The following is a 13,279-nucleotide window of genomic DNA, read 5'->3' on the forward strand; positions in this document are numbered from 1 at the left end:
ATTGAAGTGATTTATTATATGCTCATGCACTTTTAAAGAGAAATCATTCCAATCCGTATACAACTCAGACCACCAGAAGTGGGCTTGAGTCCTGTGGGGTGTACCTGAGTGAGGTATGTTGAAAAAACAAGACGGGTGCTTGGACCCCTAATAATTCAGGTCAATTCGGCCTAGAGTTAAATGAAGAAATGGAATGTCGTCATTGTGCAACTGATTGTGCCAGATTATATTTGAAGTTGAAATATTTTCTTAGTTAAAATAAGTGTTAAATACTCTGTATTTTGTTATAGATGTCTGTTCAATAACAGGGGTCTCCCCCCATATCTCCAGTTCTTTAGAACATTGAAAATACATTTTGAAGGATACCAATTGTTTTCCAATCAGGAGAGAGAACGCATATGATTACACTGTTGGGCCAAAGTTCCAGTTGTCCAGAATATATCTCTAAATTCAAATGTGTGGAATGCAGGATGAACCCTACTTATTATAGTGACCCCATGGCCTTTCCTCTAGCAGTGGTTCTCAAACTTAAAAATGTCAAGGACCCCATAACTCTGAGAGTGTACAAATGGAACCTTTATTATTTAGTTCCATTTGTACACTCTGAGTTACAGTCCTGTAAGGGTCCGTTTTGACCCCCTCAAGGAACCCTGAGGCTTTTAGAACCACTGCTCTAGCACCTCCTTTGAATACACAATGTAAGCCCCCTTGTAGTGTGACTGTATACCAATCCTGTGAGGAAATACTGGTTTTAATTATATATATATTCCATTTGGACCAAAGACTGAGGGTCTTCTAGCTGTAGATGTTACTATATTATGATGATTAATTTCTGAATTGCAAATGTTTTCAAATGCGGGTATATTTCTGAAGGGGGGGAAAAAAGGAGATTTCAGGGGCAATTTATGTATGTTTTGAAATGTGTTTGGGAGGAGTATGAAAAAGCATGTTATCCATAAGAAATAAACTCAGCCTTGTGGAAAATCTACTGTGATGGACTTGGAAAGTGGTGGACTTGACGTTTACAAAGCATGACATAATGCATATGTGGATAGAACTCTTCTTCATTCCCTAGTGTTAAAGCATCATAACATTATAGCGGCTGTGGGAGATTTCCATGGTAGGAGTCACAAAGACTGCCTATACATTTTCTACAATGTTTCATGCTGCTATATATTTATAGAAACTGTCAAATGTTTGTATAATGCTACCAATAGTGCAGGCTAAGCTAATATACAGCAATTTTGATGTTGGGCAGATTAGATGTCTCCTGTCAGAATTGACAATGAAAGGCTATTATTCCTGAGGTGGGAAAACATGTTTTCTTGGAAGTTTTAAGAGGTAATATTATTTAAAACAGAAATAACATAATTGCATCCATCTCATGGAATGACATTATGAAATAGTTAATGAAGTATTCAACTCCAGTTCAGTGGCTTGGGAATCAATGCAATTTGCATTAGTCACCAAACTTATTCCTAAGGCGTAGTGTGTACGACACCGCCACCTCCTGTCCATAATATTGAACTACAATAATTAACTACCTGACTCTTGTACACGAATTTCTAACATTAAAACAGTAGCTGTTTGCCTGCCTATCTTATTAACTTTAATTAGATTGGTGCAGCCTGAATTAAATCACGACACTAGGCTTCTGAGTTTTACACACTTAATTATTAGGGTTTTATTATTGAATTCTATTGCTAGAGTGATCTGGGTGCAGCTGTGCTCAGTTATATTATGGGGTGCTCCTCGGGGAACGTGCCAAAATATCGCGAGACTGTCCAACATTGCCAGTCTGACAACCAAATATCGCGATACTACATAGCCTGAAACGATACCTGCCCCCGTTTAGATGCCTCAATAAAATGTACTATGCACATCGAAAAACCAGTGATCACAAAACTACCTGTGATATGTCTTCTTTTATATTCCTGAACCGATTGTATGACAAAGGTCGCAATCGTTCCGAAATAGTGTTTGTTCATAAGCTGGTCAAGCTGGCTCTCATTCACTGCCAGGTATTTAATCGAACTTCCGGTGCGAGTTTGCCATCAATGGGCAGCGTTGCCATGTCCGCTTTTTATAAGCGACTTTGGGCTTGTTTTTCTCTAAAGTTGATTATAAATATTGGTACAGTAGTTGCGGTTTGTGTTTTTTGGGGGGCTTGCTTCTAACTGTATAAGCAAGCCCCTAACTTTATAAGCAAGCCCCCCCCCCAAAAAAATACAAACACAACCTGCAACCACCCTTAAGAATCTAAGTATAGTGTCTATAGTGACCCGAATTGAAACAAGCCTATGGCTTTCTTGGGTGTTTTATCCTATTAGCTGACCTTGTTTTGAACTGCACTTTTCATGTGCTTTGTTGTTCTGCAAACTTCTAATAAAGTATTCAATCAATCAATCAAAGTGTATTTGGGCTTGCTTCAGTTTAACCACTTTAACCCATATACATCAGATATTTGAAAACAGACGATCTACAAGCTCACAACACGCCTGCGTTGTGAGCTTGTAGATCTGCTATTTTCAAAAACAAAAGTAAAACATCTGGAACATTTTAAATCTTGTATAGGGGTCCCTGGCTCAAAATAGTTTCAGATGGGTGGTCTGTGGCCAAATATATGTTAATTTTAGGGTCCTTGACATGAAAATGTTTGAGAACCAGACTGAACCACTGATCTAAAACAACATTAGACATTTGACTTATTTTGGCCTTGTTTTCATAGACCGGGTTGCTTGTTTCTCTCGTAAAGTCTGGCAATACTGCCCATGAGCGTCATGGCGCATGCGCGGCATCCAGCGCGTCCCTTCCTTCTTATCTAAGTCAGTGTTGCCATGTCGGCTTATTATAAGCGACTTTGGGCTTATTTTTCTGTAAAGTTTCTTGTAAAAATTGTTAGTTGCGGGTTGCGTTTTTTTTGGGCTGGTTTCTAAAGTGTACTTGTTTATTTAGGCTTGCTTCAAAACAAATTAATTATTTAAACCCGTGGTTCTCAAATATTTTCATGAAAATGTTTTGTGTCACAGGGAGGGAGCATTAATTTGTGTTGTTAAAATGTTTTAAAAATATTCCAAATATTCCACATTTTATTGCAAGTTTTTTTTAAATCCTCAAGATCTTCAAGCTCACGTTGTGAGATAGTAGATCGGCTATTTTCAATTAGCCGATGTTTAAAGTAGCTTCTTTTGGGCTTGTTTTCCTAGACCGGTTGCTTATTTCTCTCACAAGATGTGGCAACACTGATCCAAGTTCCTTGTCTATAATAGGAAAGGAGACACACACCCACACACACACACACCCACACACCCCCCCCCCCCCCCCACACACACACACACACACACACACACACACACACACACACACACACACACACACACACACACACACACACACACACACACACACACACACACACACACACACACACACAATAATAATATTCCAAATATATATATATTTTTAAATAGCAGATCAACAAGCTCACAACTTGTCACATTGTGATGGATTGTGAAGTTGTATATCTGTTATTTTCAATTAGCCGTGTGTGTAGGGTTAAAGTGGTGAAACTGATAACACATTTTGCCGTTCAAGACAGAAGGCCTTGAACTTCACCAGTGGTGGAAAAATTAGCCTACTCACATTTTTTACTTAAGTAAAAGTATCAATACTGAAATGTAGAAAAACTAAAAGTCCGGAATAAAACATTTACTTGAGTAAAAGTAGGCCTACAAAAGTATTGACATCAAAATTGACATATTTTCTCCTCTAAACGTATATGTGTCACATAATGACCAGAAAGAGTCTTTTCTTTTCTTACTCGAAATAAAAACAAAAATAATAAAAAATAAACACACGTACGTAACCGATTTGTTACGTTACGCGATGATGTCATCATCACGACTACGCTAGTGTTTGAACTTGTTTACCGACAGCTGACCAATCAGCGACGAGCGAGAGGCGGGCTCATGCGGGATGCTTCGGTTCAGGTATAAAATCGTTAAGCGAGGCGAGCAGCGTCAGATGTGTCTGGTACTTTCATAGAATCAGTCGCATTTACCCAGAGCTTAACAGCAACTTGACCTGCTTTAACAGCCACTAACGGACGGAACCACCAACCTTCTACAGATTGTTTTATCGACTTTTTTCCAGCTTTTTCCTCTACAACTGGTGAGTTTGATTTATTTTCATAATGCTCAGGCCGGGGGGTTAGGGGAAACTGTCATTTTAATGCTATTTTATTGATTATGTTTGATTGTAGCGTGATCTGTCAAAGGTTTAGAGGCTACAATTGTTAGTGGATGACTTTTCGGTTACTGCCAGTAACCGAAATAACATGACAGCGACGGCTGTTGAAATAGCAGTTAACTAACGCGACTCCAGATGCATCGTGATGCGTTGTGAGCTTGTAGATCTGCTTACTGTTTTACCGTTAACGATCGTGCTGTCGTTGAAATGGCAGATCTACAAGCTCACAACACGTCAACGACCGTTGCTGTCATTACACGACGCCAGATGCATCACGATGCATTGTGAGCTTGTAGATCTGCTATTTCAACGGTTGATGCTGTATTGTTAACTAACGCGACGCCAGATGCATCGTGATGCGTTGTGAGCTTGTAGATCTGCTTACTGTTTACCGTTAACGGTCGTGCTGTCGTCGTTGCACGATCGTTTTTGAAATAACAGCTAGCTTGTTTTGTTGTTGTTTTTTCAAAAAACGGTTCAAAACGCTCTTGGGATTAAGGTGGAAATGTCATTTTAATTGGTTGTACTGGGTTGAAATGAGTTGCATACATTCAAAACGTCTCATTGTAGCTTGTTTACATTTGATTCAAACAAGGGATTGGCGCTGTCGTTCAAAAGACGTTAAGCTAACAACCTGAATGGATTTGTGGGGCCGTTGTAGCTCTGGTCTATATCATTAGAAGGTTAAGGAGAACTCCTTCTAACGCTATGGACGGGATTGATTGATTGAATACTTTATTAACGGTTTGGAAAAAAAAAGGTACAGATTCATACAAAAGGATGCTAAAAGGATAACCCAAGAAAGCCAATGGCTTGTTTCCATTGGGGTCCTGTGTACAGTGGTGTAAAGTACTCTTACTCAAGTACTGTACTTAAGTACAGTTTTGAGGTATTTTTTACTTTACTGGAGTATTTCCAATGTTCTGTACTTTTATTTCTACTCCACTACACCTCAGAGGCAAATATTGTATTTTTTTACTCCACTACAGTTATTTGAAAACTGTAGTTACTTTGTAGATGTGTTGTTACAAAACGTACAGTAACCACTTCAGCCCTATTGAAAATAGCCGATCTACAAGCTCACAATGCGTTTTTTTAAAAACATTCTTTATAACGAGTACTTTTACTTTTGGTACTTTAAGTACAATTTGATGCCAATACTGTTGTACTGTTACTTGTACATTTTGAATTCCGGACTTTTACTTGTAACAGATTATTTCTAGATTGCAGTATTGATACTTTTACTTAAGTAATTCACAGGAGGAGAGCAGTTATAGGCTCCCTCCACACAATGATATTTAATTCAATGGTGGTAGAAGCAAGCCTACTCGGATTATTTTATTTACTCAAGTAAAAGTAGTAATCTCAAAATGCAGAAGTATTCTGTTGCAAGTAAAATTACTTGAAGTAGCATACCAAAGTAACAGTACTCATTATGAAAGGGCATTTCACAATTGTTGGGGATATGTCAAAAATAGCAGATCTACAAGCTCACAATGTGTCGCATTGCAAGCTTGTAGATTTGTATTTTTGAATAGATGCAGTAACAAATATGGCTTAATTGGTTAATGTATGTTTTGTAATGATCTAAATCTACACTGTAACTAATGTTTGTAATGAGATGTATACAATATTGAAAAATGGGAATACTCTATGTACAGTATTTCCATTTTTACTTCCATATTACTATAGTAGCCAACCTCAAATTTGTATGTGTAAATGTTTAGTTACTTTCCACCACTAACATAACAAACTGACATATCTTTCTGTTTCTCTCTCCCTTTCACAGCTGTCTCAGCTCTCTCTTTCTCAGCTCTCAACTCTCTCTTTCTCAACTCTCTCCCTCTCAGTGCTCAGCCTCTCTCTCGCTCGCTCCCTCTCTCTATTTCTCTCTCTCCCCCCTCTCTCTCTCCACAGAGCAGGATGGAGCTGTATCGCATCCAGTTGATCAACAAGTCGGTTGCAGAGCGTGGCAGAAGGGCGAACAGCAGGTTGATCAACGTTCACGTGGACAACCTTAGGAACCGCCCCCTGTCCGATGACGACATGGAGGTCATCACTGCGTGCATCCCTGAGCTGTACACTCGCATCGACCAGACGAGGGCCCTCTCCTCGCTCACACTGGTCGACAAGGAGCTGCTCAGGCCTCCAAAGGACTTCACAGTGGCGGTGCCACTTCGTAAGCCAGAGCCCCTGTGGTATGGTAAGGTAAGTATTACTGTCGTTTCAGCCACACCTGGAAGCAGCCCACCGTGAAGCCACCGGGGGTGATGCCCACTGCAGATACGGCTCTCTACCAGGTCTTCTCCGGGTCCCTGGTGACTCCGCCCCACCCCACCACCCTAACATCACCCTTCAATGGGTGGAGGCACGCCCGCAACCAGTACGACCTCGTGGAGGTCTCTGGTCAGCAGCTGCCCAGAGTCATCTCCTGTGTGGAGACGACATGGGAGAAGGGGGGACGGGTGCTCCATCGCCAGTTTAGGGTGACCGTGTATAGGACAGACGGACAGATGATGCTGTCTGTGTTCTGTAGCTTCCCCGGCGATAAGGTACGGAGGTGTTTTGTCTTCAGCGACGGGGCGCCTTCCCCTTCTACGCAGGGGAAGAGGGAGGCTGATGTCGATGAGACCATCGTCAGAAGCCCCCCTCGAAGCAAGCCACGTCTAAGACTGTAACGCAGACAGACGTGGGATTGTTGAAACACCCAATCAAAGCTGGAGGGAAAACCACTTAGAAGTGGAGGCTCATGGGGCACCTGGAACCCCTGAAAGGGGCTGCTGGCACCACCTGAATGAGCGGAGGGGCAGGAGGAGCCGGGACTGGAGTAGATGCTGGTAGAGAACAGTATCCTCAGTGGACATCACCGCGCCGGGACTGGAGTAGATGCTGGTGGAAACCCTGTCGGGGAGGCACCACTTGAAGGAAAGGCGCAGTTTGTGAGTATGCCTGTCACAATTATTACATAATCGCAACTATTTGAGATAATCGCAGTTGTTTTTTGCATAATCATCATAATCGTAATAATCATTTCCATGTTAAAAATGTTCATATGTTTTTAAAAAATGACAAAAATAGTGGAAATGGCAGATCTACAAGCTCAAAACGCATCGCATCGTGACGCGTTTTGAGCTTGTACATCAGCTATTTCCACTATTAAAGTTTTATTTTATGTGTTATGTTTGTCATATCTGCCCTGTGCAACTTTTGTTTACGGAGGCTAAAAGCCAACCAGAAATATAATTGTTATTCATAGTGTTCCAACAATGATGTCAGTGTGTCGTGATAGGATCAGGTTGGCTGATGCCAGGGTGTGTCCTTGCCTCTGGGGCACACTGTTGCTCCGATTTGTTATAATGTTGTGATATTGATAGGTCGTTTAATGTTAAGTTGAGGTTAAATTAAGGGGTGGTTGACGACTTGATAGGGTTCTGACTTTTAATATCGGGTAGTAATAGTCGTATTAGAAATTCTGTTGGCTGACGACTTGATAAGGTTCTGACTTTTAATATCAAGTGGTAATAGTCGTATTAGAAATGCGTATTGTTGTTCAGGAAATCCACCCCCCCACCCCCAAAAAAAAACAAAAAAAAAAAACATTTGTCTGTCTATCCATGTGATGTTCTCTAGCCCTGGCGTCTTGTGGGGTCAGGCTTTAGGTAGCGTCTTGCACCTGAGCTTTTCTGTTGACTAACAACTTTCTAGGGTTTTGACTTTTAACATCAAGTAGTAATTGTCGTATTAGAAATATGTGTTGTTGTTAAGGAAATGCACCCCCATCTCCCACCCCCCCCAAAAAAAAAACATTTGTCTGTCTATGTGATCTATGTAGCCCTGGCGTCTTGCGGGGTCAGGCTTTAGGTAGCGTCTTGCACCTGAGCCTTTAGCGTCTGTCTGTCTGTCTGTCTGTGTGTCTGTGTGTCTGTCTATCTATGGGGCGCCTGGGTGTGGTAGAGGTAAACGCACTCTCCCACCACCGCAGCAGAAAGCTGGGTTCAACACCCAGCAGTAACGGCGGTGCCTCCACCTTGGCCGGGCGCTCCATCAAACACAATTGGCCGTGTTTACGGGTGGGAACTTAATCTGGCTATGGATCAAGTGACCGTCCTTTTTGCTGCACGGCAGAAGCTACTGGCAAGTGTGTATGGGAGGATGCACATAGTAGCTTATACCTCTCTCCAGCTGTGGAGGTGGTTGTGGTGCCAGCAACAGGGACTTAAGGACACTTGGGGACAATTGGGAATTGACGATGACTAAATTGGGATCTCCTCTCATGGATTGACACCTTGACGTTGGTGGAGGAGCTTGCGTTATCCCAGTGACCCAGAGAGCTAAGCTCCTGGCAGGTGCCACCATGCCGGGCAGCTCAAAGGGTAAGGGGTCAGACTAAGGACAATCCATAGTTAAAACAAACATGTTACAGAAACCAAAGCATTCCAGGCAGGAGATACCAGCCACGACAACACCTGTGCAAGGTAGACGCCCCTCCTGGGAAGGTTTGGGCATGAAATGGAATCTCCTGGACCCAAAAGAAACCATCAGTGATGGAGCCTGGTATGTAAGAACTATTATATAAACTGTTGCATGACTCATTATGCCAATATTCAATATTCCTTTAGTATTGTTTAGGATGTGTTCAGAACAGAGCTCTGCTGTGAAGGAAACTGGGGTAACACTTTACTTAAAGGCTTAAATGCATTCTTAATGCACTTAAGGCTTCACAACACGTTATAAATATTTATAACTATGCATAACAACTTATAACATTAATTTCAAGGACCCCCAAATTGATATATTTGGCAACAGACCCCCATCTGAAAAGCTATTGTGCAAGGACCCCCATACAAGATTTATGTTTAAAAAATCTGATAGGGCAGAGAGCTTTTAGATCGGTTATTTTCAAATGGCCAATGTTTGTGATGCTATATTAACTAATTTAGCTGGGGACCCCCCCGGAACCCCTTCAAGGATCCCTGGGGGTCCCCGGACCACAATTTGAGAACCACTGGCTTAGGGAACCCCTAAGACAGAGTCTTTGCTTGAATTGTCATGGTTTAGTTTCTGCACACCTTAACAGGAAGTAGATAAAATAATTAAATCAGAGGGGTGGTGTAAAGTAACTAAGTACATTTACTCAAGTACTGTACTACAATTTTGAGGTATTTTACTTTACTGGAGTATTTCCAATTTTCAGTACTTTTACTTCTACTCCACTACATCTCAGAGGCAAATATTGTACTTTTTACTCCACTATTATTTGAAACCTTTGGTTACTTTGTAGATTTATATTATTATTACAAAACATACATTAACCACACTTAATAAAACGCTTAATACAAGCTCACATGATCGGCTATTTTCTAAAGATTTTTATACCTTTTTGAAAACTTAACATAATTGCATTCTGAGTACTTTTTACTTTTAATACTTTAAGTACATTTTATGCCAATACTTTTGCACTTTTACTCAAGTAACTTATGAGTACTTTTTCCACCACTGGTGGTGGGAGGGACATTAGGACTTGCATTGTAAACTGAGTGAGTAAATGTCCTGGTTTTCTGTTCACACTGCAGGCTAGAGGAGACAAAAAAGAAAGCAGTGTCTGCTCTGAGCTGACCTCCACCCAGGAGAAGCTGTAGCCTACAGCACCGCTGACCAGGTGAGGAGTGGTGCAGCCGCCCGTCGCTTTTAATACAGTAGATTTAACTGACGGGGTCGCAGAGGAGACAGGGGCAGTCAACCAGTGTAAAATTATCCTTAAGATTAGTAGGAGTTGCAGTATGTTATGAACACTACAGCAATTCTCTCTCTGTCCTCTGGGCCTAAAACGCTTGGTCTTGGAATGGAACAGCAGGCCTTTTACAGCTCATTTCTTTCTACAAACATGGAGTTGTCCCTTGATGACGACCATCGATTATAGCAGTGGTTCCTAAACTGTGCATTTGCATTTCTAAAGTGATAATTTAGGGACTTTTAAGACCTTTTTTTAAATACCAATTTGTCAAATATTATGTAAGAAAGAGGCAAACATTGTGAAAATAGCCGATTTGCTATTTTCACAATATTTATCTGCGGAACAGAGTCAAACTAACTGCCTACAATTCCTAGTGCTTCAAGGTGGGGGTCCCCTGTTCAAATATGATTATTTTGGGGGGTCGCAGCCTGAAAAGTTTGGGAACCCTTGGATTATAGAATGGTTAATTTCACCTTTTTTACTTGGTTTATAGTTAGACAGACAATGGTTTAACCAATTTAGACATGTCCTGGGGCCTTCTAAAACGCCTTCTAACTAACGTTTTCTGATTTGAAAAAAAAAGAGTGATTATGTTATATACTGTGTATATATGGCAACAACTTATGTGACACAGATGCTGTTCCGGATTGAAAGGTATAAATGTATAGGTTTAACAGGTCTATTGCTTGGCTCAGTCTAGAAACTACAAAGAGCTGGCCATTAAACCATCTCATGGTTTTGTGATCTCATTACATTTTCAAGCATGTAGAAAAGGCATGCTGGAAAACGTACCATCCTCCATGTGATGGTTTGTTCACGTATAGCCTGCCCTACACACATTTATTTTTGTGTAGGGCAATTTTCTTTACTACTGCGACATGTTGTGTTGCTATAAGCATTGAGACAAAAAAGTTAAAGCGTGCAGTTATGTTTCTGACTATGCGCCTTGACACAGCAGCAACGAGAAAGATAATCCCAGTCTGACTTTACCAGTAGCAACACTTTTCTCTCATCAGACCGTACAGGAGCGGGTGTGCAATCAATCACTTTAAAAGTAGATTTATTAGAAATCACTCACTGTAGTAATTATTCTGCTGTAAATGATGCATCCTGCCCTGTGAGGAAGCTGAACTAAATTAGTCACATCACCCCAGTCCTCCACTCCACCACCTTAATGTGATGTTGTGTGTTTGTCCCCTCCAGCTGCTGAATACAGCCCATGTCAGTACCAGTGATGTGTCAGGACTCTACGCTAAGCTGGACAGGAAGAAAGGGGTGATACTCAATTTCTTTTTTTTCCAGATGGATTTTGTGCATTCTAGCTGATTTTATTTAGGTTTCAGTAAGACAATCCAGTAATCCATTTTTTTTTTTTTTTAAACTCCAGGTGGATCACCAGAATAGTCGGGTCCATCAGTGTCCATTCCTCAGTCATCTCCTCAGTCATCTCAAAACTTGACTACTGCAACTCCCTCCTTACTGACCTCCCGGCATGCATCACATAAGCCCCTCCAAATGATCCAGAATGTAGCAGCACGTCCTAGCACACCTCGGGACAACGCTCCACACGCCGACCTCACCCCCTAGCACTTCACTCTCCCTGTACCCCTTCCTGCCACCTTCTGCCTCCAAGATTTTGGTCATTCGTTCTCATGTTTTTGTTAGTTGTATTAGGCTTGTTTTTCTAGACCACAATATTAAGAATGTAATTTAGATTAGCAGTTTATTTAAACGGATGCTAGGTTCGTTTTTTTTTACCTGGTATCCTATAGTTTCAGTATACAGATTAATATTTTTGATATTGTTTAAGCTGATGCTAGGTTCTTGATTAACGTTTCATCCTAGTTTCTTGAGGCACTACTACACTGTCTCTCTACTACAATTAGTCCATGAGCCAGACAAGATTTCATTATCGAAAGAGTGGGCAAAACCAAACCTATATTAAATTGTTCATAGGGTCAATACGAGTAAATAAATACATGATAACCTTTCCACAAGAGCAGCTTTTTCATGGTTATCACACATTTTGTCATTTTCCCCATACGTACATGACAGGTGAAAAAATGACAAAATTTAAAAAAGAGTTATCATAATGAAACTTCCTGAGTTGATTACTTACATGAAGACAATGATTTATCGTATTACAAGTTTTCTGAAATTGTATATTTAAATATGCAAATTAGGCATTTAGTCCATGAGCCAGAGCCCCAAAATTGAGCCAGATATTGAATATTCCCTCGTTAAAAACCTTTGACTCCAACATCTTAACAAAATGAAATGAGTATGTTGACTCTGGCTTTGTCCAATATTCCAATGTTGATTCTGGAAAGTTATGCAAATTTGGGCATATTTTCCTAATGCCTAATTTGCATATTTAAATATACAATTTCAGAAAACTTGTAATACGATAAATCATTGTCTTCATGTAAGTAATCAACTCAGGAAGTTTCATTATGATAACTCTTTTTTAAATTGTCATTTTTTCACCTGTCATGTACGTATGGGGAAAATTACAAAATGTGTGATAACCATGAAAAAGCTGGTCCTGTGGAGAGGTTATCATATATTTATTTACTCGTATTGACCCTATGAACAATTTAATATAGGTTTGGTTTTGCCCACTCTTTCGATAATCATTGCTCAATTTTGGGGCTCTGGCTCATGGACTAAATGCCTAAATTGTAATAGACCGCCGAAGTCTGACGTCATTTACACATCCTTTGTTTGTCTACCTGGTTTGCAGTTTTCCACCCCCGTTCTGAATCCCATAGACGTATTGAATATCGCGTCAAATAAGAACTGTGTTCCAAAAATAAACACATGACCCCGGCGGGTTGACTCTTATGGATATGAAGCATCAACTGACGGTGAGAAAACGCTAATGTTACTTCCGCCGAATTAGTTACATTTTCGCCAGAAACAGACTGTATCAAATATAAGTGACTGACTATCATAAACGATACAGAACCTCCTCCCTGACAATAACGCCGACACGCGGTGTTTATTTTTGGACCACAATTCTTATATGAGACGATTCTAAGATGACCCAATGTTATTCTCCATAGAGAAATTACTTCCGCAAACCTGGGGATGAACGAGTGACGTCAGGACTTCGGTGCTCTATATTGAAGTGATTTATTATGTGCTCATGCACTTTTAAAGAGAAATCATTCCAATCCGTATACAACTCAGACCACCAGAAGTGGGCTTGAGTCCTGTGGGGTGTACCTGAGTGAGGTATGTTGAAAAAACAAGACGGGTGCTTGGACCCCTAATAATTCAGGTCAATTCGGCCTA

This window comes from Gymnoscopelus braueri (assembly GCF_963280865.1).
Source record: "Gymnoscopelus braueri genome assembly, chromosome: 22".
NCBI lineage: Eukaryota > Metazoa > Chordata > Actinopteri > Myctophiformes > Myctophidae > Gymnoscopelus > Gymnoscopelus braueri.